At 43.7% G+C, this 25,720-nt stretch overlaps 1 long non-coding RNA gene across 2 annotated transcripts in view; it reads left to right on the forward strand.

The window, feature by feature from the left end:
* Positions 1-4,313: 4,313 nt before the first annotated feature.
* LOC144770172 (uncharacterized) overlaps positions 4,314-25,720 on the forward strand; it is a 133,530-nt gene continuing 112,123 nt past the window's right edge. For both annotated transcript variants that reach the window (XR_013598818.1, XR_013598817.1), the window contains exons 1-2: positions 4,314-4,408; positions 10,250-10,303. This is a non-coding gene — a long non-coding RNA (uncharacterized LOC144770172). The remainder of the gene's footprint in view (positions 4,409-10,249; positions 10,304-25,720) is intronic.

Genomic DNA, 25,720 nt, shown 5'->3' on the forward strand with positions numbered 1-25,720 from the left:
TTTGGAGGTGGTTGTTGTTTGTTTTTTATTATTAATGAGACGTTGCTAGTGATCGCAGTGTGTATAATATAAATTAAGAGGTGACCTTGTTTGTTATTAGGTTTCAGTTGAACAGCGTGCATGTGCTGCCAACGAAATCTATTGTTAACAAAACAAGCTTAAAACTAGCTTAGACCATTACTTATCATTAGCAAAAAGTAATAGTGGCATTCCAAAAACCAAATTCTATAATAGATGCAGAATACAATCGCTTTTAAGTCCAAGAGTTGAAGAACTCCAATACAGATATTGTATTGAGATGACATTTTCTTCTTTGAATTTAATCATGTAGTTGATTTTCTTATGGTTATACTTACATTGAAATTGTATACAAGGAATGTATATAATAGCATTAGAGAATTGTATTATGAGTATTATATTGAGAAGATGACATTCTTTTCTGTATAATCTCATCATTTTGGTGATTCATTTGTGTATAAGAAATTATTCATATGTCATAAATAAACTGTTGCAATTTGAACTCAAAAGCAATTGTATTCAGCACCTCTTTTAGAATTTGGGTTCTGGGGTGCCCCCATGTTATTAATATTTGCTTTTGAATTGCTGACGGGAGTGAGCACCTACCACTTGGGGTGCACTCCGTGCTAGAACTGTAAAGACCCTTCCTTTGCCCTATCCATTTTTAGGTCAAGCCTGGACAGCCCATGAGCTGCTCTGTGAAACATGCTGTATTCGAGTTTAGACTTGAAGCCTCGCCCACTTTCCACCCATATTTTTCATTGGCTTGTGTCAATGTCCTTCTTAAATTCTGACTTCTGATTCGTTAATAGGCTTGTTAGTCCCTCCCTAGTACAACCTTGTCTTCATTTGTAACCTCTCAAGAGGACTGGCCCTTTTACTTGCTTTGTTACACGGTATGTCTTATTTAGTCTGTAAGCACAATTTTTTTCTTTAATGAGTTTCTCCTACTGCAGGCCCAACATGCTTTCTTGCAACATTCAGTGGGCCATGCACGCTTTCACTTTTCAAGCAGCCCTGAACGGTAGCGGACACTTCTTTGAGTGAAATAGGTCTTGTATTTGTCAGGAGTTTGAGCTATTGGTATTGTAAATAACAATGCCTTTTATTTATGTGTTAATTATCAAAACGGATAAATAAAAGGAATTCTCATTTACAATGCCAATTGCTTAAAATCTCACACATGTGAGACCTATTGCATTGCAAATGCTTATTTCATTGCCAATGGTTGGCTTCCAAATCAATCTGGTTTCCTTGTTTATGATGGGTCAGCACCGCCTGCTCCTTACTGCTTCCTCCAGGCACTATCAGTGTTTGTCCCTGATGTGAAGCATGGACCTAGCACAGCTTCCTGTCTGTGACCAGTGTCTTTTCACTGGCTGTAGTTTTCTGCAGTTACTCTTTTAACCTTGTGGCTTAAAAAAGTGATTAAAAAGCAGAATTCACATGTAGAAATATAAATGGTAAGTAAAGCAGAATTTAACAAAAAGAACACTGAAGTACCATTGTGCAAAAAAATTAAAAACCACTGCTGTGTTTGTTTTCAAGTCAAATGTTTTCAGGTAGAATTTATCTAGAGCTAATATCAATATTTGCCTAATTTATATATTCAGACATACAACCTTGCTCACCAAATATTAATCATGCCTGCCTTCTTTGCATTTTAACGGTCTCCAAACATACAGAAAATCCCCACGAGTTAGTGAGTGCTCTGCAGGGTTTGGTTTTATTTTTGCCCTGCCTGTTTTTATTCTAAAAGTGGACTAAAAGGCATATGACCCCACTCCTTGGAGGTGTACTTGGTCATAATCCTACTGATGGTGATACAGTGATGAAATATTGACTGTGTCCTGAAATCTGGGCCAGATGTATGAAATTGTTTGTTTGCGATATCCTAATAGTGAATTTTAGTGGTTCGCTATTAGGAAATCGCAAACCTCAATGTACAACAGTATGTTTGACACTGTTAGTGATTCGCAGTGGCTCACAAGTGTACCTGACTCATCAATATCCATGAGGTAGGTCGCCATGTGTGACCCATTGTGAATGGCTACAATCACAGGGATGGTGGCCTGCTGGGGTCAGCAAAACCACCATGTTTGTGACTGTTTATTTAAATAAAGCAATATAATTTTTTGTAATGCAGCCTGTTTTCCCTAAAGGGAACAGGATGCTTTTAAAAATAACAAGCATTTGCATAGCCAATAGGTCTAGCCTTTGGGACCTTATAAGTGATTAGCCAGAGCTATTGGATTTGGCAATGTTTTTAAAGCTATGTTCTAGAGAATTGTGGCTGCTGTGCAGCATGTTGAAAAGTTCTAATAATAAAGTGTTTTAAGAAATGTTGTTACCCTATATATAACCAAGAAGACATTATGGGGCCGATTAGGATGGCGGTTTTTCCGCATCCTCCGGGCCGGCGGAAGTGTCCGCCGGCCTGGAGGATGCGGAAAAACCGCTGCGGAGCCTCCAAAGACCCACCGCCAAATTAGGATGGCTGGTGGGTCTGGAATTCCGTCCGCCGCTTTTCCGCCGCGGTCGGCTTCCGACCGTGGCGGAAAAGCTATAACATGGCAGGCGGTGTCTATGAGACACGTCCGCCATATTAGGATGTTCGTGAATACATGCTTTTCCACGGCGGCTTTTCCGCCATGGAAAAGCATACGGACATTCACTTTGGGGGCCCGTTGCGGGCCCCCTGGGTGAATGGGGGGTGGGGGGTGCACATGGGGGGTACCTATGGTACCCCCCTGCATTTGCGTGCACAAAGCAGCAGGCACCGTGCGGTGCCGGCCGCTTTGTGCATGTAAATGTAAAACATGCTTTTTTAACATTGCGGCGGGTGCAGCTTGAAGCTGCACCCGCCGCAATGTTAAATATAGAGGATGTGACCGCCACCCTGGCGGTCACATCCTAATCAGCACGGAGGGAACGCCGCAGCCCCTGCGGACGTTCCCTCCTCCTCAAGGGTGGCGGACGGACGCAAGTCCGTCCGCCATCCTAATCGGCCCCTATGTACTGATGAACGACCCTTTACATAAAAAACAATTTCTACTTTTGTTTGTCCTAGCAATGTTGGTATATTCTTGCTGTCTGTTCAAAATAGAAATATAAGACCCCCAAGGACAAGAAAAAAACTTCCATCTCACATAACAATATGCAAATGTAAAAATGCCACCCCAAACATCTCTGGGCTGCTGGCAAGGCCACATCGAGGGGAACGCTGATGCAGAACTCAGCCATTAAATGCAAAGAGACTTTTGTGGAACATCAATGCTTGGAGCGCTCCATATGCATTTATTGAGACAGCGTCATTCTAACATGAAATAGGTGTGTTGAAACAACCATTAGACAGAAACAGATATACATGATTATAAGCACCAACAGATTAAAAGGATGGTAGATTCCTGCCATAGTACTTAAACAATACATGACAGCATTAGTGTGTAATCCTATGATGCAACCCTAACTAGATGTATCTAAGTGTACCTAGCATATATGTTGGTGTAGAGCCAAGAATCCCCCTAGGCTGAAGCCAACCCCATTACCTGAAGTGAGAGACTGTGGGACCCTATCCTTGTCTCGAGATGTCTCTTCACACCCAGCAGCGTGGCCTGTTGTACAACATGGCGTAAAGTATTAAAAAAAATGCTATGAGGTGTGTACGCTTGCCGACTCAACACTCTTCTTTTTAACTTTAAGCCACGTTAAGCAGCAGCCCACACTGCTATGCAACATGCCTTAAAAAACATCAACAAAGCCAATAGATCTCGCATAGCAAAACCTGTTGGATTTGCCAATGCTTGCTTATTAATATATTAGGGAGTCTGCTGGTAGTGTAAGTGTTTTTTAGTGGTGCCTAGGGGTGGTGGATGTGTTTTCTATATCTTCGAGGAGTTCGTGTGGTATATAACAGAACCTTGTATCCCTCTGCAGCCCTTGTTTTAATCTAGGCGCTGCTCAAGAATTCTTCAGATCGTTTCATGATTCCTCTTCCGCCTTCTTGGGTCATAGCGCATGCCTATCCTCTCTTTCACATGGCACTAGAGAGATCTTTGTGGGCGGGACCATGCTTACGCATGGCGGGTACCTTCAGACACATACCAGAGTGAGGGAGGATCCCTGACAGGGAGAAAACAAACTCTCGAAACTTCCTTTTAATAATCACCTAACACACCTGGGCATCAGCCAGCGGCGCCCCACCCACTTCTCGCCACGCTTTAGGTCATAGGTGTGTGCATGTGTTTATGTTCAAGAGACCAGTATTTCCAGGGCTGTTCTTATATGAACTTGAATGCCTCGTCCCGAATCCGTAAGTAGCAAGATTACAGACACTTTTCACTGGTGCAAAACGGGAGCAGCTCTGCTTCTACACAATTGTTGCGTCTGCGTGAGTATAAGGGAATAAAGTAAAAATCGTTCTTGTAGATTATTTTACATAAACCTTTTGTACTTCAGGGTAAAAATGGTGAAACAATATTGCGAAACAATCACACAAATAAATGGCACGTTTTGAATCTGGTATAAAGTTTAACAAAGAACAAACACTTCCACGAACCTTTTTTTCTTAAGTTAAGGAAAAGTTAAGGAGCATTCTTACTAGCGTGAATAACTACGTAAAGCCATAAACTGGCGAAACAGCATCGCAAACCAGACAATACTATTCCAGAGGCTAGCTGAATAATAACGAATGCTACACAATTGTACAGGCTAGGCAGATGACACAGCGGTGCTTTTAAAAAGTACAAATGCAGTGCTACCTTCACGTCATACACTAACATCCATGCACAAGCTGGGTTTTGTGCCTCTCTACCCCTATGTTGTATATTTGTCTTGGGTGATTAAATTAGCATTTTTAACTGTGTTCTTTAAAAACAAGAATTTACAATGCAGTAGGTCTCGCATTTACGAGAGTTTCAGCTATTGACATTGTAAATGACAATGTCTTTTATTTATGTGTTGTTTTAAAAAAAGATAATTAAGGGATTGTCATTTAGAGGAGCAGAGAAAGCCTCACCAGCAGGATATTTACACTATCAGATGCACAGTAGTGATAGAGCGTCATGAGATTTTGAAAAACGTAGGGGTGCATCATCATGGATAGTCCGCACCCGCATATATACTTGTGTTGAATTAAAAGGTGATCATTAAAAAATGTGAACATAATAATAAACAGTGTAAGAGTAAATGATAGAAAATTAGTTTGTGTTAGTTGAAAAGGTAAAACGACTTTGAAATGTATCTGCTTATTGCAAATGCCTAATGAATTAGTTTGTGTATAATGTGAAGCATTAGATTTAAACATGCACAATATTAAAGTCTACACGTGTAGGAAAGATGAAACATTTATTGAATGTAATGAATTATAGTGCTTGCAGATACAACATGTATTAATGTGTGTAATTCTTGCTGTGTAAGGCCTAACTGAGCATTTGAAAAGGGGGGGCCCTCGGCCCCCCCGCACGCATGGCGGCGCGGCGACCGTCGCCCCCACTGTCTCCTTTGTCGCCATTCGGCGGTGGGGGCGTGCCCTGGGGGGCGCGGCCCACCGCCGATTGGCTGGCGGCCTCCCTGACCCGGATCCTGGGAAGTGGGTCCGGGTCAGGGGGGGCGGGCTATAGGAGGGGCCACCTGGCCCCTCGGGAATAAAGAGATAGGGAGCGCCCAGGAGACCCCCTTGTCCCTGGACGCTCCCTCGCCGAAACGGTGTGCCCCGCGCTCGGGGCTTCTTTGTTTTCGCTCCCCACGCTGGCCGTGCCCCGCGCTCGGGGCTAATTTTATTTTTCTCACTTTGTACTCCCATGCAGGTCTTCGTAGCTGGCGACGCAGGATCAGGGGGGCACGAGGAGCATCGCAATGGCTAGGGAGATGCCTGCAGCAGGACATTCAGCGCGGGAAGAGCAAGGCAGCAGGGACGTGTGGTGCTCGGCACCGAAGGCCATAGAGGCGGCATCCGGTGGCTTTTGCTCGCTATGAGACCAGCGGTGAGAAGTAAGCACATGGGGGGCTGATCACCCACGGGATTCACGTGTGTTAAGCGCTTAGACCGCTCCTTGAGAAACTCCTTTACCGAGGAGGGGTACATTGCACCATGTTTTCTGTAAATGTAGGAGGGAGGTGGGGGGTGAAGAGCGGTGTGGTTAGTTCAGTGGGCGGAACGCTGGCTTGTGAAGCAAATGGCGATGTCATTTAAGATTTAAGCCATTTGATCCGTTTTTTTTAAGAACAGTTAAATCAGATACTAACCCTGGGTATTCACATTGCTAAGAAACATAAGTGCAGCGCGAAGCACTGCATAAAACCAGTTCTTAATATTGCGTGTTCATGTGCTGTGCACACAATTAGGTAGTCGGGAATCGATGGAAGGTTGCTTGGTGAATTTCTGGTTTCAGGTGGTTTCAAGCAGGTTACACGTGCTCCTTGGAGAGTCCTTCCGTTCCGTCTTTTTTGCCACCGAGGTATCCGGGCAACCAGTTTGTGATTTTATGATCTGTTTATTGCTTGGGTTCTTGTAAACAAATGACCTCCGTATTTGGTTTCCTTGTACTCCTCATAAGCGAGGGCCCACGTTCAGGAGGCAACTCCAGCAATGCTGAAATATTTTACGACTCGCTCTCAGAAGCCTTTCTATGTTTTCTGGTGTAAACTTGAAATTTACGTCTTTTTCAAAAAAAAAAAAAAAAAAAAAAACTCGGGCTCTGCCCGCATTTTAGTTTAAAGTGATTTTTATATTAGCGTTTTTGTACATTGTTGGGTTTGGCAGAAGTTAGGATGGGATGACAATAGTACATAGTTTAATTGGATGTAATTTTAGCAGACTCCAGATGTTCCATTCAGCAAAGATCGTTTTCTTACTGCAATGGATCTGGTCGGCCTTCTCAAGAAGTAAGAAAGAGCTTTCTAGGTCATGTCCTCTTCCTTCAATGATACAGTACAAACCAGGTTTTGACAATGTATATTGCTCTCACATTTAAAAAGCAAAGGGTAACGGATTGACTTTGCCAGTACCTGTTGGCAATAATAAAATGTAAAAATGTCTGGCAATGTGTTTGCAGGCGGACGCACTACGCACTGGCATCCACCTTGCAAAGTTTTGTCTTTTATAGGCGAACCCTCTTCCCCGAGGGCCACTGGGGCACCCCCCCCCCGCCCGCATGGCGTCGCGGTGACTGCCTCCTCCTCAGTGCATATGCATAGATTCAGAAAGGGTCTTTCAGTCAGCCCACCATCCAATGGCCTTTAGAGGTGTCATTCACAGTTTATTTCCTAATAGCACCGCATACAGCCTGGGTACCCGGCCAGCCCAATAAAGCCACCGGCACCCTTGTGCATCAGTGACGGACTCCGCAGTCTACACTGCTGTCCGCCACCATCACTGTAAATGGTCCCCTTTGGGGCCAGGGACGGCTGGCCTAACCTGTCGGGTGTTCTTTATTGCCGTTTATTTGTTTTCTAATGCAAGGGCCTGGGGGGCTCAGTCAGAACCGGTACTGGGGCCATGTCGGTCAAAACAAATTACCCTTTGGCTGGCCGTTCATGAGCACACATGTACTCATATAAGGTCGTCTTTAAACTTCTTGTAAGTCAACATTTCCAAAAGAAAATACCCTGTGCTGAACTCAAATTCCTCTCTAGCACAGGATGCGCGCACATCCAGAGGGGAGGCGCAGCTTGTAGGACCTGACACCGGTAGTGACCCTGCCATATGGCCAGAAATGTACAAAAATTCTAGATGAGGATGTTTAGTCTAAGTTAGGAAACAACATGTATTAGAGTTTTGTTAAAGTCAGGCTCTCAAACTTGTTGCTAAGAATTATGTACCTAAATGTCCTGCTGAATTTTTGTATAAATTGTTGATTATGCAATTAAAAACCTTTTTTAATTTCATACTTTAATAAATACGGCCGGGCGACTAGCGCCCGTCTTCCAAAAAGTAAAGACGTCTCGTGTCCACGTTCCTGGGTATTGGGTGCCGGATTGGGGGGGAGGCGGCAGCTAGTCGCTGACCATGTGAAAAGGGGGGGCCCTCGGCCCCCCCGCACGCATGGCGGCGCGGCGACCGTCGCCCCCACTGTCTCCTTTGTCGCCATTCGGCGGTGGGGGCGTGCCCTGGGGGGCGCGGCCCACCGCCGATTGGCTGGCGGCCTCCCTGACCCGGATCCTGGGAAGTGGGTCCGGGTCAGGGGGGGCGGGCTATAGGAGGGGCCACCTGGCCCCTCGGGAATAAAGAGATAGGGAGCGCCCAGGAGACCCCCTTGTCCCTGGACGCTCCCTCGCCGAAACGGTGTGCCCCGCGCTCGGGGCTTCTTTGTTTTCCCACCCACCATCCCTTGGAACAAAAAGTTTTGTAGCAGTTCTTATGTCTGGTTGAATGGTAAGTTTTGAAGGTACGGTCCACGGGTCTCACAGGGTAATAGAGAAGGAACTGTTGGTATATTTTGTTGATGCTTTTGTCTAGGAATTTTTTCCCCTTGTAGCAAGTCATGTGTGAAGTGAATTGTATTTGATGCTAAGTGTCTTTAGGCCTTTTTTCCCTTTGTAGCTATACGTTGATACTGTTATTTATTAGCCAGTGTAGCTGTCCTTTAGAATTTTTTCCCATAGGTCGTCGTATTTATTAGGTATGGGGCATGCGGTAAGGTCATTATCGGTGAGCACATATTTGAGGTCTGAGGGGGCGGGCATCATCCTATGGAGGTTCCCGCCCAGGGGGAGGGGCCTGCGGGCCACTCCCAGAACTCCAGGGGCAAGGTAATGGATACTGCAAAGCAAAGGAGCGCGGGTAGGAGTAGTTCACGCTTTCCTTAGGCTGGTAGCCACCCCGCGCGCGTGGACTCATGACGCCACCGGCGCAGAGTAAGGGCCCTCCTTTAGTGGGTAAATGGAGTTCAGGGCGTAGACCGGGCAATTCCCGGGGTAACACTGCGCATGCGCACATCCAGAGGGGAGGCGCAGCTTGTAGGACCTGACACCGGTAGTGACCCTGCCATATGGCCAGAAATGTACAAAAATTCTAGATGAGGATGTTTAGTCTAAGTTAGGAAACAACATGTATTAGAGTTTTGTTAAAGTCAGGCTCTCAAACTTGTTGCTAAGAATTATGTACCTAAATGTCCTGCTGAATTTTTGTATAAATTGTTGATTATGCAATTAAAAACCTTTTTTAATTTCATACTTTAATAAATACGGCCGGGCGACTAGCGCCCGCCTTCCAAAAAGTAAAGACGTCTCGTGTCCACGTTCCTGGGTATTGGGTGCCGGATTGGGGGGGAGGCGGCAGCTAGTCGCTGACCATGTACATTTTGCTATGTAGGCCAATTCGTATTTCTAATGTTAGCTGAGTTGTGTAGGCCGAAATGTGCTTTCTCTGGAAGGGCTCACAGATCAAGGCAGTCAGCAAAATTCATGAGCTTATAAAGTTGTTTCATTCACATGCTTCTGTTGCAGGTGCCAGGACATCGTTCTCGTTAGGTAGACTGATGCTCTTTGTTTTAGGAGTTAGGTATGGAGGAGACCTGCTACTTAGTGTCCAAGAATGCTGATAATTAAAAGCTCACTGAAGAAGCCTGAGACCCAAGGACACACTTACCGTTGCTAGACTGAATACAAGTTTCATTGGAAAGTTACCTACGCGAGGTGCTCGGCCAGAGGAGGTGATACAGAGGTGTGTTCTATTGAAGGTTCATTTTGTATTTGGGACAGTGCCCCAGGGGATGAGTTAGCAGGAGCCGTTAGGAGGGTAGAAGGAAGAGATCAATACTGGAGAAGGAGACTTAGAACAAACTTTGTAGATTTGGCTACTGACCCTCTCAATATGAGTGTACTTCTTAGGAAGTCTTCACGAGCTGACACCTTTTCTCGATCTTGCCTGGGAGATGCAAAGTAGAGATGTCTCCATAGTCATAGTTTAGGGACAGAGTTAATGAATTTTTCCTTGTAGCTATAAATGAAAGACTGATTTAGATGTTGGAGCAGTTGTCGCCTGTTTAATATTTTTGGAGTTGCTTATTCTTTTTATGCTTCACAGGATCAGATTGGTGTGTAGGATAAACTTTGTATTAGTGCTCATGTATTTCTTCAACCTCATCATGAGGTGCTTTTATGTTCAGTTATTTTTGGCTTTGTAATAAACCCCAGAAATGTAATTCAGAGTTAGTGGTTCTTCAGAGTCAAAATTGATTCATCCATTGGTTTAGATTGAATGTATTGTTTTTCTCCCCTTTACACTTAGAAGCAGATAAAAAGGTCCAGTCGGCCGAGGATTCTTTGGGAAAGGTGAGATAAGGTAAGAATCTGGCATTATCAGTAGTGAGCATCAGATGGACATCTACCCTCATAATGTGCATTAGACAGGCTGAGAGCTATTGTTTTGAAGCAAACCTTGGATCAATACATTTGTTGCCGTATATCCACGCAGCTTCTAGGGCATCAGTGTAATGGGGGCACTTCACTCCATTCTACATAGTTCTGACATGGACGCATCTGGTGGAGGGCCAGTAACCCCTGAGACAGGATTACAACAACTATACCTCAGGCAAGTGGTAATACTGAGGGAATGTTTTGATGTCATACAAATGACTCACACCTCTCAGGCAACACATGTTGCGATGTCAATTGTACCTTTTCATAGGCTGTTCGGATACACCTAAAGTTGGGATGTAACTGGTCCATTTCCAGTATCTATCTGTTGTGCAATAATTGCAATGTGATGTCTAACGTGGTGACAGTGTAATTAGGTAGGCTAAACAAAAATGGAGAAATTGAATTAAATATAGAACGCCTACACACACTTCCAAATCTAAACTAAGCACTATGGCGCTATGACATACCAGTCTCATGGCACATTTAGACACCCTTCCACACATATGCATTGTTAGAAATGGGGGTCTCTAGTTGGCAGGAGTTCGCACCTCTGTCCTAGTCACGGTAAGGGAATTACACTCCTAAAATAACCCTTGCTCACCTCCTTTGTAGCTTGGCACGAGCAGTCAGGCTTATCTTAGAGGCAGTGTGTAAAGCATTTGCACATAACCAACAGTAATACAATGAAAACACTACAAACGGACACCACACCAGTTTTAGAAAGATATCCAATATTTTATTTACTTAAAACAAGACCAAAATGGTAAAGATCCACAATAGAGTACTGAAAAAGGTATACTTTGCAAGAATACTTGAAAAACACTGTTCGTATAAGTCGGTAGCTCCGTCCGGGGCTACTGCAAAGCTGAAAACAACAGAGTCTAACAGTTCCAGCTGACCACGTCGGTACAGGCCAGTGACAGCGTGGACAGACTCGTCGCGACTGACACGCGGGTGCAAGCCGGTCGTTGCAACCGTCGCGTTTGCGGTGCAAAATTAAAGCAGTGCAGAGTGCGGTGTCCTCTCAATGCGGTGCAGGTAGCGGCTTGGTGACGAATATCCAGATGGCGTCAGTGAGACCAAGGCTTACGATGCATGGGGAGACAGTGTGATGTATTCCTATAGGTCCTGAATCGATCCCCCTATTCCTGACCCTATTCTGGTTAGCAAACTAACAAGTTAACTAAGTAATCAGCCCATGAGGCAGAAAATCCCCATGATGCAGATACCGTTATCTGACGCAGTCACACTACGGCACAGGAACGTGTTATCTGATTAGGTCATAACGCTTGCGATCTAATTAGGCAAGCGATATTCCTCCAGCCCCTGATAAGGCATACGGAGTTCTCATAACAAATTAAACCTATGACAACCTGGGCAAAACCCTGCGGCCATTGTTTTGATTTCACCGAGAACTTCAGCAAAAGAATGTGCTAACGAGCAAGTCGTATGACATCCTTATTGACGTATCTATGTCCATCCTTACGTCAATCTCGGCACCTTAAAGGTATAAATATTACCGATCTTGCCCTATGCAAACACACGCGTGGTGACGAGACGGAGCAGCCATACTTGCCGAAGCGAAGAGCAGACCAGACCCCGCTGGCGCAGCCCCGCCTTTCTGACGCGCTGAGAGACGCGCTGCTTTCTCCTGCCGAGAATTCCAGCCCCGGCGTTTCTGGGCAGCCCTCGCAGGCAGCCTGGAATATCGAGACCAGAGAGAGAGATACCATCCCTCATTCATCCTAACTTCCAGGTACAGAACTGAATAACCCCTCGCAGAGAATTCTTTAGTTATTCACTTGGCAAAAACAAACTTAACTTAAACTGTAACTTTCTATTCCCGCCCACGTATTAGGCTTAGGTCAGGTACACGGGGTAGGCGTATTTAGAAACACCAGTTGAGTACGTTTAGTCAAATGTATATGTGTATGTAATATATTTTAATCATTTTAAACCTTCATATGGCTTAGAAACCATATCAATGTTTTTACAGTATTATTTTATACTTCTGCTTTTAATGTATGCACTTTACTTAACTATAAGTATTGCAATAATATCGATCCATTTCTCTTGTATGAGAAAAGAGACTGATCAATAAATACCACCTTTTTATTGAACACGCCCGTCTCTTCCTTTTCTCTACATTCTGATGAGACTAAGAATGCACGTACTGACTGAGTAAAATAAATTGCCTTTTGTTCACACGACTCTCGAGATATACTCTTGATTAGGGGAGAGCAAAGTTGTCATGTTCTATGGTTGTCAGAAACTAAATCCCTTCTTGTCTAATCAGGGGAGTTAATTCTTTCCTGAACATTCGAGAAAGTTTCTAGTGAACTCTGAGCTAAGCTGGCAAACCCAAAACTTTAAGTCTAGTATCGACAGTAGTAGACCTAGTTAACGTCTGGTCTAGGCCTTTACTATTGTAGGTATTATTCCAATGCGCAGAGCCTATTGGGATGATAGGAACTACACTACATGGCGCCCAACGCGTTTGGAAAGGGCGATAAAACTAACGTAAGACATTTAGAGTAACTCAGTCGTGCTTTCTCACTCAGACCCCTTTTCCCATAATACTCCAAAGACGTCTGGAGTGGGTGAAAGGTAATATCCGCCAGACCTCGCAGGAGGGAACTCCTATGTATGGTTCTTGGTATAGTCAACGTTGAAGGATACACAGTTCCAAAATATTGTGCATCTAATCTTTGTTTCCACAAGAAACTTGATCTGCAAACAAAAGAAATAACCATCCTGTCAGTAAAATGGGAGACAGTGATGAAGAAAGAGAGGCAGTTAGATTAGCAACTGAACTCGCAGCAGCTGATGCTACCATGCAAGCAGCAGACGGGGATATAATACTCATCCCGGTCATCAAAAGGAGATCTATAACTTTAAAACTTATAGAAAATGGACTGACACCTAGAGGTGGCACAGTCATATTCGTAATTGAGGCACACGAATATCGGCAGACAGAGGTATACTATTCATGGATACATTTTCCAGCAGCAAATGCTGTAACAAAGTACTTCCACTATTACAAAATAGAGGAACCTCCTGAAACGTACACTACTTTCGAGGAGGTGGAAGTACCACTCAAATTTCAAGAGCACCTGCTCTTATTTGATGGCGCCCTAAAACATAACAATCACATCACCAGGCTCGGTCCTTTAGGTAGACCAGGAGCAACGTGGCCGGTCCTAGCCGGATACACACCACATCCAGACATCGAAGGGATGTCTGCAGCAGAGCTGTTAACACAGCTAAAACAATTAATAAAAATACATAGACAATTAGTCCAATATGTGATGCGGACTTCAACAATTCAGCCAGCAATTAAAATTCCACAGCTGACCCCTCACCAGGGGAACACAAATAAAATTACACCACAGAACATCCAGTCCTGCCTAGGTAAAGTACCGGCTAAACGGGAACAGATACCATTCTGGTTGGCACAGAAAATCACCCATATAGAGGCGGTGTTTCCTGACACCACCCCATTAGAAAAACACAGGATTCTGACTATCTGTCTCCCAATGGGAATCGCACCACACATTGAGGACTGTGACACTTGGGGTACAGTCTTTGCTTCCATCTACACAAAAACGCACGGTGTTCCATCCATTTCGGTAATACCAGATGTGCTAAAACAAATTCAAGACGAATATGGTCCAGAACCCGCTTTAACTCTTGGTATGAAATTACTAAAAGACTTCAAGCAGGTCTCGGCTATACTATTAGCCAACATAAAAGGAGAAGCAGCAAACGTGGCGATCCGCCAGAGGTTAAAAGAGACAGATATAGCAGACCAACCAGCTGAAATAGCCAGAATCATAGAAAAATCCTATGAGGAACTAGGCAGAGATAGTTTAGGTGGGAAACCAGTAAAACCACAACTGATTGAAAGTCCTGAAAAAATATTTTATAATAATAAATCTACATCACCAAAAAAGAACTGGGATGGAAACAAACAATCCAATCCTAAAGAAAAGAAATTCCAGTCCAGAGGAAGGTCTCCTAGGCGAAGAGAAAAATCTCCGAACCAGAGACACAGGTCACCACAAAGTGACCCCTCTGGGAATAGATATAACCTTAGAAATAGGGATAATATAAAAAAGCCTGATAGATATCAAGACATTGATACACGTCCCTCTCAATCTTTTCAGACTTCCTCGCAGAAATCGGAAAGAAGAGGACGATCAGAACAAAGAGAAGAGCACGCCAAGTCCAAAGACAAGGAACCTGCTCAGCTAAAAAAGAAATTACAATTTCCAAAAAAGAAGGTAGCCAGTATCAAGGTAGTTAACAATGCCGAGAATACTGAGGACACAACTGAAAAACGGGGAATGGGCTCAGACAATGCTAGACAGCGCAGCAGAAGTGAGCATAGCTCGCAAAGTCCTTATGAATCATCTGGAGACAGTGGGCACGAATGAATATCTTCAAGTGGAAACTGCGGACACCAGAGTTAGCAAACCTCACAAAATATACGAAATAACATTGCGTATAGAGGGGGATAAGACTAGAAAAATAAGGGGACTATTTTGGGATAATCTCTCCCAGGGCTATGATATCCTTCTAGCTGAAAAAGACTGGCCACCAGAGTTTGTCAGGGAGTGCCCTCATGGCGAAGAAGTAATTATGCCTGCCTTCTCAAATCATATTCCAATTCATAAAAAGTACACACTTGCCAGGAAATGGGCAGTGGCTCTAGCTCCTGCTTTATATAAAAATCACGTGGGATGGGATGAGGACTCTCCTCCTCACAAAATCCAGTTAAAATCACAACCTACTGCACAAAGACAGTACCCAATTAAGCAAGAAGCTAAAAAACAGGTAAATGAAATACTAGATCAGCTAGAATACCAGGGGGTGATTGAAACTTGCACCTCACAAATGAACAACCCTTTGTTTCCGGTCTCCAAACCAGACAATTCATATCGTCTAGTTTTGGATTACCGACACCTTAACACATGTTGCAAAACTTTTGCAGTGCAAAACTCACACAGTGCTGCACTAATGAATAACATAGTGCGCAAAAAATACAAAACAACCTTAGACATCTCTAATGGATTCTTTTGTCAAAACATAGCACCAGAGAGCAGATATTTAACTGCGTTCTCAATAAATGGCACTCAAAAACAATTCTGTCGGTTAGCCCAGGGGTACAAGAACAGCCCGGGAGTATTCTCAGCGAGAGTAACAGAATTACTACAACTATATGATGATGAAGCATTATCTTATGTCGATGACATTTACTTAACAAATGATGACTTGGAGACTCACTTGAAGAGAGTGAACACCATAATACTTGGGTTCGCAGCAGAGGGTTACAAATTCAACTTTAAAAAATCCAGAATTGCCCATCTGACAGTCCTGTTCTTAGGATATGAATTATCAAGTATAGCCTGGCTGACAATTTTCTAGAACTATAAGAATTAAAAAATCTAGAAATGGAAAGAATATTCCCTCTGCCTATCGACATTCTGCCTTTACGACATTACGCCTGTGTAATTTATACAGACGGACATGCTCAACCCCCCGTTTGGGGAGAACAAGCATACAACCCCACATGTGGGATTACAAAAGAAGTGTGGAGCGGAGGTAAACTAAGACCTCTATTAACAAAAACACACTCAGTAGAAACTAATTCAGAACAACAAACTGAGATAGTAGCTTTGAAAATGGCGCTAGATAATGCGGATCACGAATTCCCGACACTTATAGTGTCAGATTCATATTACTGCGTCAAATCATATAACAAGGATTTGCAGACATGGATTCAAAACGGTTACAAAGATGACACAGATGCACCAATAAAGCAGAAACTGCTCTGGGAACAAATAGCTCTTTTGAAAAAAGAACTACCAAAGACTCACGTGACACACTCACTGAGTCATCAGCGTGATGGCGTTCACGTTGCAGGGAATTCATTGGCTGAAACAGCCACAGCGGCAGCAACTAAAACGGCTCCCGTAGTTCGAAAAAAGCGTACATTAAAATACATTGACGGTGAAACAGTGCTGGCGGTGAAAACGTCATCAAAAGGCGACTGCTCAGCGTTACCGATCAACTACCCACTCAATTATACATACATAATCGATGCAAACTCCGTCCCTTTTGCTCGAATCCCTGGAGTGGGGGATAGAGTGATTCCAAACATGGACAGGAGAAACTTGTTAATCGCAGACGCACATATGGGCGAGGGTCTCAGACACCTCAAACTAAAAGATTCTCTGGAAGAATTACAATCACGGTACTGGTGGCCAGGCATGAGCCTGCGTCACACCATGTTTGTAAAAAACTGCCCAAACTGCAACAGAGATCGCAGTGGGGAGAGAAACAGTTTAATAACTCATCGTTTTACTCCAGAAAAAATCAAGAGTAAAAAGGAAGGGTTGCGATTAACATATACAGGCTAGTTTCCACTTATAATGTAGATCACCAGCACTCGGCTGACGTCCGGACTGTTATACAAAGATTTGCGAGTCTAAATGGCATATACGCTAAGAGAATGCTACGTTTGACCATTGTCTTCACTCTAGCACTCCAGCCTGAGGGGAAACATGACCAAATGAGCATAGTCCAGCGGGAATCTTCTCACTTCCTTCCTGAGGGTACGGGATGGTGTAAAGAAAAAACCAAGGCATAAAGCAATCTATAACGGAAAGGATATTAGGTTCGGGAGCTGGGTGGGTCAAACATCTAATAAGTGTCCAACGTAGTCTAAATAACTTGCCAAGAAATTCTCTGAAGGGATTCAGTGCGTACGAATTATTATTTGGAACTAGGATGATGATCTCTGACATTGATAGTCAGACTTCAGTGGTGAAAGAAAAAAGCTTTGATATCAAAGACCGTTTGGCTATTTTGCAGGACTTAAACAAAACAAGAAAAGACCTGAGCAACATAAAGTTGAAACAACAGCCAACAACCACTGAAGAACCACCACCTGTCCCAGCAAGACCTGTCTGGATTCCAAAAGTCGGGGATCTAGTCAGGGAGAAGATCGCGGTAAAGAAGGAATTTGGGCCTTCTTATAGAAAAGCAGTTCCTGTCTTGTCTATCAACGGGACAAGATCAGTTGTACTACCGCCACTTGCTGGTAAAAAGGAGAACCGAGTTGTATCCATCGACCTGGTAAAACCACAATCATGTGGCCGATAACAAACAGTAGGCCAAGTGGACTCCCAATAAGTAGCAGAACACCTAGGTTTGCTACCAGTACAGAGGTCCTAACGAAGAGGCTCATCACATTCGAAACGCCTACAGAAGAACAGCAAGGACTATGCAACAATGCAATAGAACTCAGACCTCTGAAAACCCAAATAAAAACATTTAGCAGAGACACACCAATTTATAGTGAAGTACCCAGCGAACATGCAAGAAACAGAAATCCTGAACCAATTGGAACAATTGACAGAACTGCATCCGGCTACTTCATAAACTTCGATGATTCCTCTGAAGGCTTCAGTGAATCAAAAACACAGCCATCATCAAAAACCTTTAAAGATAAAGCTAAAGAACTTTTGAAACAACTAAAAGAAACATATCTGATTTCTCCATGGATTGAATTTTGGGTGGGTTTTGGTGCATTTATCCTCATACTTTGGCTCATCATGGTACTTACTTTGGGACGCTTCATTGAGGGAAAATATGCTAAAATGGACACAGCAAGTCAGAAAATCAACTTGATCCTCAAACCACACACATCTTCACACGTCGAGAAAAGAGAACTTTCTTCAGCCAACTTCACAGCCAATCCGATACCTGGTGGGGTAGCCTGGGACAACACTGACTATGAAATTTATGGTCCGGTCGAAATCCTGAAATATCCACACCAAATTAAGATCTCATTGAGTGACTTTGCAAAACCAAGCTCATTTGCTGATGATTGGGACTTCGAAAGCATTAATAATATGATGTCTGACTTAGTAATGTCTGCTAAATTTACCAAACATGATTATTTGCAGGGTTCTACAAATTATGATAGTATGTACTGTTATAACCATTATGGTAACCATTTTCTACATAAATCTGCACAGCCTAGAACTGTTTTAAATTATAATCAATGGGAACATTGTGCAACCCCTCCAAAAGGAAGCTCAAGAACCTTCTATGACAAATATTCATACTTTTCAGGTTTTAACACAAGTAATGCTGAAGCATTCTATTTTAAATTGTCAAACAAGACAGGAACCAAGACCATGATAACCAACACAAAATTGATTTATTCAGACTCATTTTTTGAAAAAATGAATACCTTTGGTTTTGATTATTGGGACAAAAATGTTGAATTGAAAAGTGTTTGGGGTACAAAAGATTGGCAAGTACAGGGTATAGAAGCTTTGTTTAGAGCCTGCATGATCCCAGAACAAATGATATTTTTAAATGACACTGTTCAACAAACCACCTGTCTTGGCCTAGCCAAAATCAAAGATTTAAATAAACCGTCTATTCCAAAACCAACAATGTTTAGCAACACTTCTACAGATGAAGAGATAGACGTAAACCATATATTAAACCAAAACAGAACACATCCTGATTGGAAACAGTGGTTGATCTGGCCCACAGATACTAATAACTGTCAAGACAGATTCCTGAATAAAACACAGGGGTTCAAAATGACCAGGCCAGACCCTAGACATCCCCAAAGACATCACCCAGGGATAATAACCACCTACAGTGTGGGCAAATTATGCCTTCAATGGCTGCAAACTTCCACACTGGCAGAAATTAAGCAACACCTAACTTTACTTACTGATGGTGCTGACTTGCGTGATTTCATAATGGGACCACGCAAACAGCGTCAAAAGCGTTTCATAGCAGCCTCTGTATATGCAGCATACAATGAGGCCTGGAAGGTTACTCAAATTGAAACAGCAGAGAGAATACGGGAAATTGACCGTATTAATTTGGAAAAATCACTTTCTGTAGTGGACAATGGGTTAATGACTCTGTCCTCCAGAATTTTTTCTTTGGACAGCATTGTGTCTTCAGCAATCGACATATTATCGCAAGACTTACTGTTATTACAACACGGTCAGTCTCAATTGCGTTCTATTGTACAGCTTGGCTGGACGTTACAAAATCTGCGTTCAGGCTATGTGCCTTGGCGTTTAATCAACACGACGTCACTATTCTATATCTTTAACCTTACTGATAGACAAATCAGTATGGCCCAGAAGGGTGCTGATTATACAATCCTGAGCATTGAGAAACTTGAGAGATTACCAATGACAATGTCAGAACGACCTGTCAGTGAATGGATAATACATGGGATAATTAATATTCCAATTTCAACCTTCAGGTTTCAATACTGCCAAAAATATATACAGGCTGGCATGTACGAGAAATTGGGAAAGGGGTACCTTAAAACAACATGGAACCTGCCCTATTCACATGCATGTGTCAGTAATAAAGGACAGAAAGTGTTTCTTAGTGGCAATAATTGTGCGATGTCACTAAGCGGCACACTTCTGTGTAACGGAATTAGTTTGCATGGAGCCTGTGAAGGGAATTCATACAACCTTTCATGTCACCAGCAAGGCGCACCTGCAACAGAAATAGAACCATTCTTTCAAAGACTCTATAATGGGAGTTACATTCTAATTGTAGACCGCAGATGCTGTAGTCTTATGCCCGGGACTCCTTATCTAGTAACTACGACTGCGAAGGTCAAGTGCTGTGGACGCTCATTGTTCCCCAGCTCCTTTCCAGACAGGGAGGCAAGGGCATGGCCCAACTTGAAAATTACTTCTATTCGAATAGATACTTTAAGCAGAATGAAAACAGTGCTTCTTCAGACGCCTACCAGGCTCTCGTCATCAAAAGAAACATATGATCTACAAGTCGCAAGGACGACTGCAGAGATACATTCATTGTTATCAACTAATTCCCCCATACATTTCGCGGAAATTCTAAATTAAATCTTAAATATTTCTGATACCAATGGGATCTCAAAGGTATTTAAGACAGTATTTTCGATGGCATTAACACCATTCAAAGCCATACTGGGTATTTTTCCAGATTTCGTCCATTCGATTTTTGGCGGACTTCCCCTGATCCTGGGACTAATTGCAGGAATCCTATTCTTAGTCCTTATTTTTCGTTATGGCAACCCATGTCACAGACAAAACTCTTGCGACAAGGGAAGAAACAATCCTAGCCATTGGATACCGGGACCGGATATCAAAAATCCTGGGACTCTCCCGGCTTAGAGACCTAAATATGACTTGGTTTCTATCATTTCGACCAATGTGGCAAAGATGTGTTTTACCTGTACTAAGGTGCCTGCTATGCGGAGAAGAATGCGTGTTAGACACCTGTCTGACGCTACAATCGGATGCGCCAATGGATGCAGAAACATTGTTGAGCCCGATCAAGGTTCATGCTTTGTGCTGCCCTCAAAGGCTACCAATCCTGATGACGGCATTCGTGGAAGCTTCACCACTACGATTGATGGGTAGTGAAGTTCAAGATGAAAGCAGCATCGAACAGGTACGACCTTCTGTCAGCAATGCGAATCAGAATGTCAATGGAGACAATCATGCGCACGAATGCATGGTTACACCTTTTTCCGAGTTAGTTTAACTTTCCCAGGAAGCTGTTGACAGTTTTTTCGAAAGCCTAAATGATATGATGTTCTCTCCAGAGCAGAAATAGAGACTTTTGAGCAAGCTCGCACACGGCGTTCCCTGAATTCGACCTTCAACTTTAAAAATAAAGTCACATGAACAATTTTCCCTCCAGTTCACGGACAGCAAGTTTTTCAGCCGCCCCAAAATATTTTTGCATATTTTTCGGGACACTATCTTCTGCTTAAAGTAAGAACTATTCTTAAAGAACTAAAATTTCTATATTTTAGATAGCTTATAGACATTAGTTGCCCGCTGGTATGTTCACAAATATTTTATTATGTGATGGAATGGTCTCGAACTTTTTTTCTGTATTAAGAGCCAGTTCATGTGTAATTTCTCATATACCAAATATGCAATAATGTATACAAAATGCGTGATTACTTTAGCATTATTCCATAGCTTGAGTGCATACAATACATATGACTGCAATTTTTCCGTATATTTGAAAATTTCAAAATGCATTTATGTATTTTGGGGTGGTAAGGTATACACTATACTCTATAGTATGTTGTACTATGTTATACTATGCCTAGATTAGTAAATATGACCATAGTTAGCGTGGAGTGGGTGTGATGTATTCCTATAGGTCCTGAATCGATCCCCCTATTCCTGACCCTATTCTGGTTAGCAAACTAACAAGTTAACTAAGTAATCAGCCCATGAGGCAGAAAATCCCCATGATGCAGATACCGTTATCTGACGCAGTCACACTACGGCACAGGAACGTGTTATCTGATTAGGTCATAACGCTTGCGATCTAATTAGACAAGCGATATTCCTCCAGCCCCTGATAAGGCATACGGAGTTCTCATAACAAATCAAACCTATGACAACCTGGGCAAAACCCTGCGGCCATTGTTTTGATTTCACCGAGAACTTCAGCAAAAGAATGTGCTAACGAGCAAGTCGTATGACATCCTTATTGACGTATCTATGTCCATCCTTACGTCAATCTCGGCACCTTAAAGGTATAAATATTACCGATCTTGCCCTATGCAAACACACGCGTGGTGACGAGACGGAGCAGCCATACTTGCCGAAGCGAAGAGCAGAGCAGACCCCGCTGGCGCAGCCCCGCCTTTCTGACGCGCTGAGAGACGCGCTGCTTTCTCCTGTCGAGAATTCCAGCCCCGGCGTTTCTGGGCAGCCCTCGCAGGCAGCCTGGAATATCGAGACCAGAGAGAGAGATACCATCCCTCATTCATCCTAACTTCCAGGTACAGAACTGAATAACCCCTCGCAGAGAATTCTTTAGTTATTCACTTGGCAAAAACAAACTTAACTTAAACTGTAACTTTCTATTTCCGCCCACGTATTAGGCTTAGGTCAGGTACACGGGGTAGGCGTATTTAGAAACACCAGTTGAGTACGTTTAGTCAAATGTATATGTGTATGTAATATATTTTAATCATTTTAAACCTTCATATGGCTTAGAAACCATATCAATGTTTTTACAGTATTATTTTATACTTCTGCTTTTAATGTATGCACTTTACTTAACTATAAGTATTGCAATAATATCGATCCATTTCTCTTGTATGAGAAAAGAGACTGATCAATAAATACCACCTTTTTATTGAACACGCCCGTCTCTTCCTTTTCTCTACATTCTGATGAGACTAAGAATGCACGTACTGACTGAGTAAAATAAATTGCCTTTTGTTCACACGACTCTCGAGATATACTCTTGATTAGGGGAGAGCAAAGTTGTCATGTTCTATGGTTGTCAGAAACTAAATCCCTTCTTGTCTAATCAGGGGAGTTAATTCTTTCCTGAACATTCGAGAAAGTTTCTAGTGAACTCTGAGCTAAGCTGGCAAACCCAAAACTTTAAGTCTAGTATCGACAGTAGTAGACCTAGTTAACGTCTGGTCTAGGCCTTTACTATTGTAGGTATTATTCCAATGCGCAGAGCCTATTGGGATGATAGGAACTACACTACAACAGTGCTCGATGCAGTGCTGGCTGGTTGCGGTGCAGGCGACAAAGCCGGTTAGTGGGAGCTGGTGTCGGTCGGCCCAGATGGCTGTGTGGGATGAGGAGGTGCATCCTGAAACTTATGAGCGGTGCCCCCTGCCACGATGAGGGCAAGGGTGTCGAAGTCAGCAGCAGCGACGGGTCAGTGAGACCAGGATGGCGAAGTGAAGCAAGGCTTCCGGAGTATGGTGCCCACAGGTCACGGTGCAAGCAGTGGCTCAGTGGTAGCAGCATCGGTCGTCATTGTCGGTGAGACCAGGATTGAGGTGCGAGATGTGAACGGTGTGGTCTTAGGTGCCGTCAGACACAGGGCCAGCGATGGAATCCGTTGCATTTCCCTTCTCTGTGGCAGCTGAAACAGCGGTTCCAGAAGTGGTACCCAGAGGTTGGTGAAATCTTTGCAGTCCCTGAGACTTCAGAAGAGGAGGCAAGCTCTATTTCAGGCCCTTGGAGCTACTCAATAAAGACGTTTCAGAAAGTTCAGACTAGTCCTCTCACTGCCCAAGACAGAAGCAGCCACTGCAGGCCAACACAGCAAAGCACTCAGCAAAGTGGTGGTTCCTCCTCACAGCTTCTCCAGCTCTTCTTCTTGGCAGTCTTCTTGGTCCAAAAGAGTTCTAAAGTTCTGGGGTCTGGGCCTCAATATTTATACAACAAACTCCTTTGTTCTCTGGAGGCAGAGAGAGTCTTTGCCCAGCCAGAACCAGTTCTGTCTTCTCTGGGGGAGCTTCTTGGCAGGAGGTGAAAGACAGCATTGTGAGAGGCAGACCAGGCCCATTCAGGTGAAAGGAAATCTCCTCCCCCTACTCTAAATGCAGCCCTGGTCTATTCAGCCCTGACCCATCCTGACTCTTGGGGGCCACTGCTCCTCCCTAGCCCCTGTCACCCCAAAGCCAAACAGTAAATACATATCCCAGCAGAGGCACACTGGATGGCTAAGCAAGAAAATACCTACTTTCTAAAAGTGGTATTTTCAAACAGGGAATGTAAAAATCAACCTCACTAAAAGATGCATCTTAACATTCTGAGTTCAGGCACACTAAACTTTATTTTCCTACCTTGTTCCCAGGGGTAGTTATGATTATAAGATGTTATAAGCAAACTCCCCATTCTATATTATAGGAACAGGTAGCCTGGCAATAGTGAAAAAGGAAATTGGCATTATTTCACTGTAAGGACATACCACACACACGAGGGCATGTCCTACCTTTCACATACACTGCACCCTGACCACAGGGGTACCATGGGCCTACCTTAAGGGTGACTAATATGTAGGAAAAGGGAAGGGTAGTGCCTAGCAGGTGGGTGCACTTGTTTTACCTGTCCTGTTTCTAGTGTGTATGTATTACTGTGTATTTGACTCTTTAAAATTTACTCTGCTGCTATCTCATGTGAATTACGGGGGCTTGCTATTTTCAAAATTTATACAGAAAATTGAGTTGAGACTCTTTTAATTGTGGGGAAGTGCGGGAAGTGATTTTAATCTCTCGTAACTCACTGTGGCTGGGGGCACCGGATCGCTAGTGCTTTTTCGGCCTGCCAGAGTCTGCCATCTCTACTTTTAGCGCGGTCTAGTCGTGAAGACCTGGCGCCTACAAAACAAGACACTGCGTGAGCACGCCCAATCTCTGAAATCTGAAACAGACATTGTTTTACCTGTCCTGTTTCTAGTGTGTATGAATTACTGTGTGATTGACTTTTTAAAGCTTACTCTGCTGGTATTGCATGTGAATTACGGGGGCTTGTGATTTTAATCTCTCGTAACTCACTGTGGCTGGGGGCACCAGATCGCTAGTGCCTTCCCGACCTGACTGAGTCCACCATCTCTACTTTCAGTGCAGTCTAGTCATTAATACCTGGCGCCTACAAAATGAGACGCTGCGCGAGCACGCCACTGGTGCGCCGAAGGCAAGCCCGTCTTCGCCCGTCAGCATCCCAGAGGAGTCCAGAACCGGAAATCCTGCCGGTTACCTGCCTCTACCGGGAAATTCTGTCATTTACAGCAAATCAGAACTCTTTGATATTGGGGATCAGGTACAAATATGCAGTTATAATGGGACTAATTGTATGACTGAGACCCCGCTGATTTGCCATGTGTGTAAATGGGCAGCGGACCCTCCCAGCAACAAATGGAGGGGCAGATGCGCCATCAAGGAGACCAAGGGTTCAGTTCCTGGCCTGGGCCTACGGGATACCAACCCACTGAAATTTCTCCACCTGAACACCCGCTCTATAAAAAAACATGAAGTTCAATTGCGCAACTTATTATCTGAGTCCGACCCTGATGCGATGTTTGCAACGGAAACCTGGTTGAATGACGGCTCGAACTCCACGATAGCAGGGGCTATTCCATCGGACTACCAGATCCTAAGGAAGGATCGGCCTGTGGGAAGAGGGGGTGGAGTTGCCATCAATTTTTAATCCTCACTGTCTTGTTTTCTCTGTTCAGGATATCGCGGAGGTCGAATACCTCAGTTTTGTGATTACTATCTCGGATCATCAATCTATTGCGGGCATTCTGGTTTATAGGCCACCAGGTCAGGGTGGCAAGTTCATTGAGTCACTTACTCAAGCCATTTCAGTTAAATGTAGGCACTGCCTTTTGCTGGGAGATTTTAATATCCATATGGATGATCCCTCTGACCCCAAGGCGACTCGGTTGTTGGAATCTTTAGCGATCTTCGGATTGTCCTCTTACACTCATCTTCCTACTCATGAAAAGG

This window comes from Lissotriton helveticus, chromosome 7 (genome assembly GCF_964261635.1).
Source record: "Lissotriton helveticus chromosome 7, aLisHel1.1, whole genome shotgun sequence".
Classification (NCBI taxonomy): domain Eukaryota; kingdom Metazoa; phylum Chordata; class Amphibia; order Caudata; family Salamandridae; genus Lissotriton; species Lissotriton helveticus.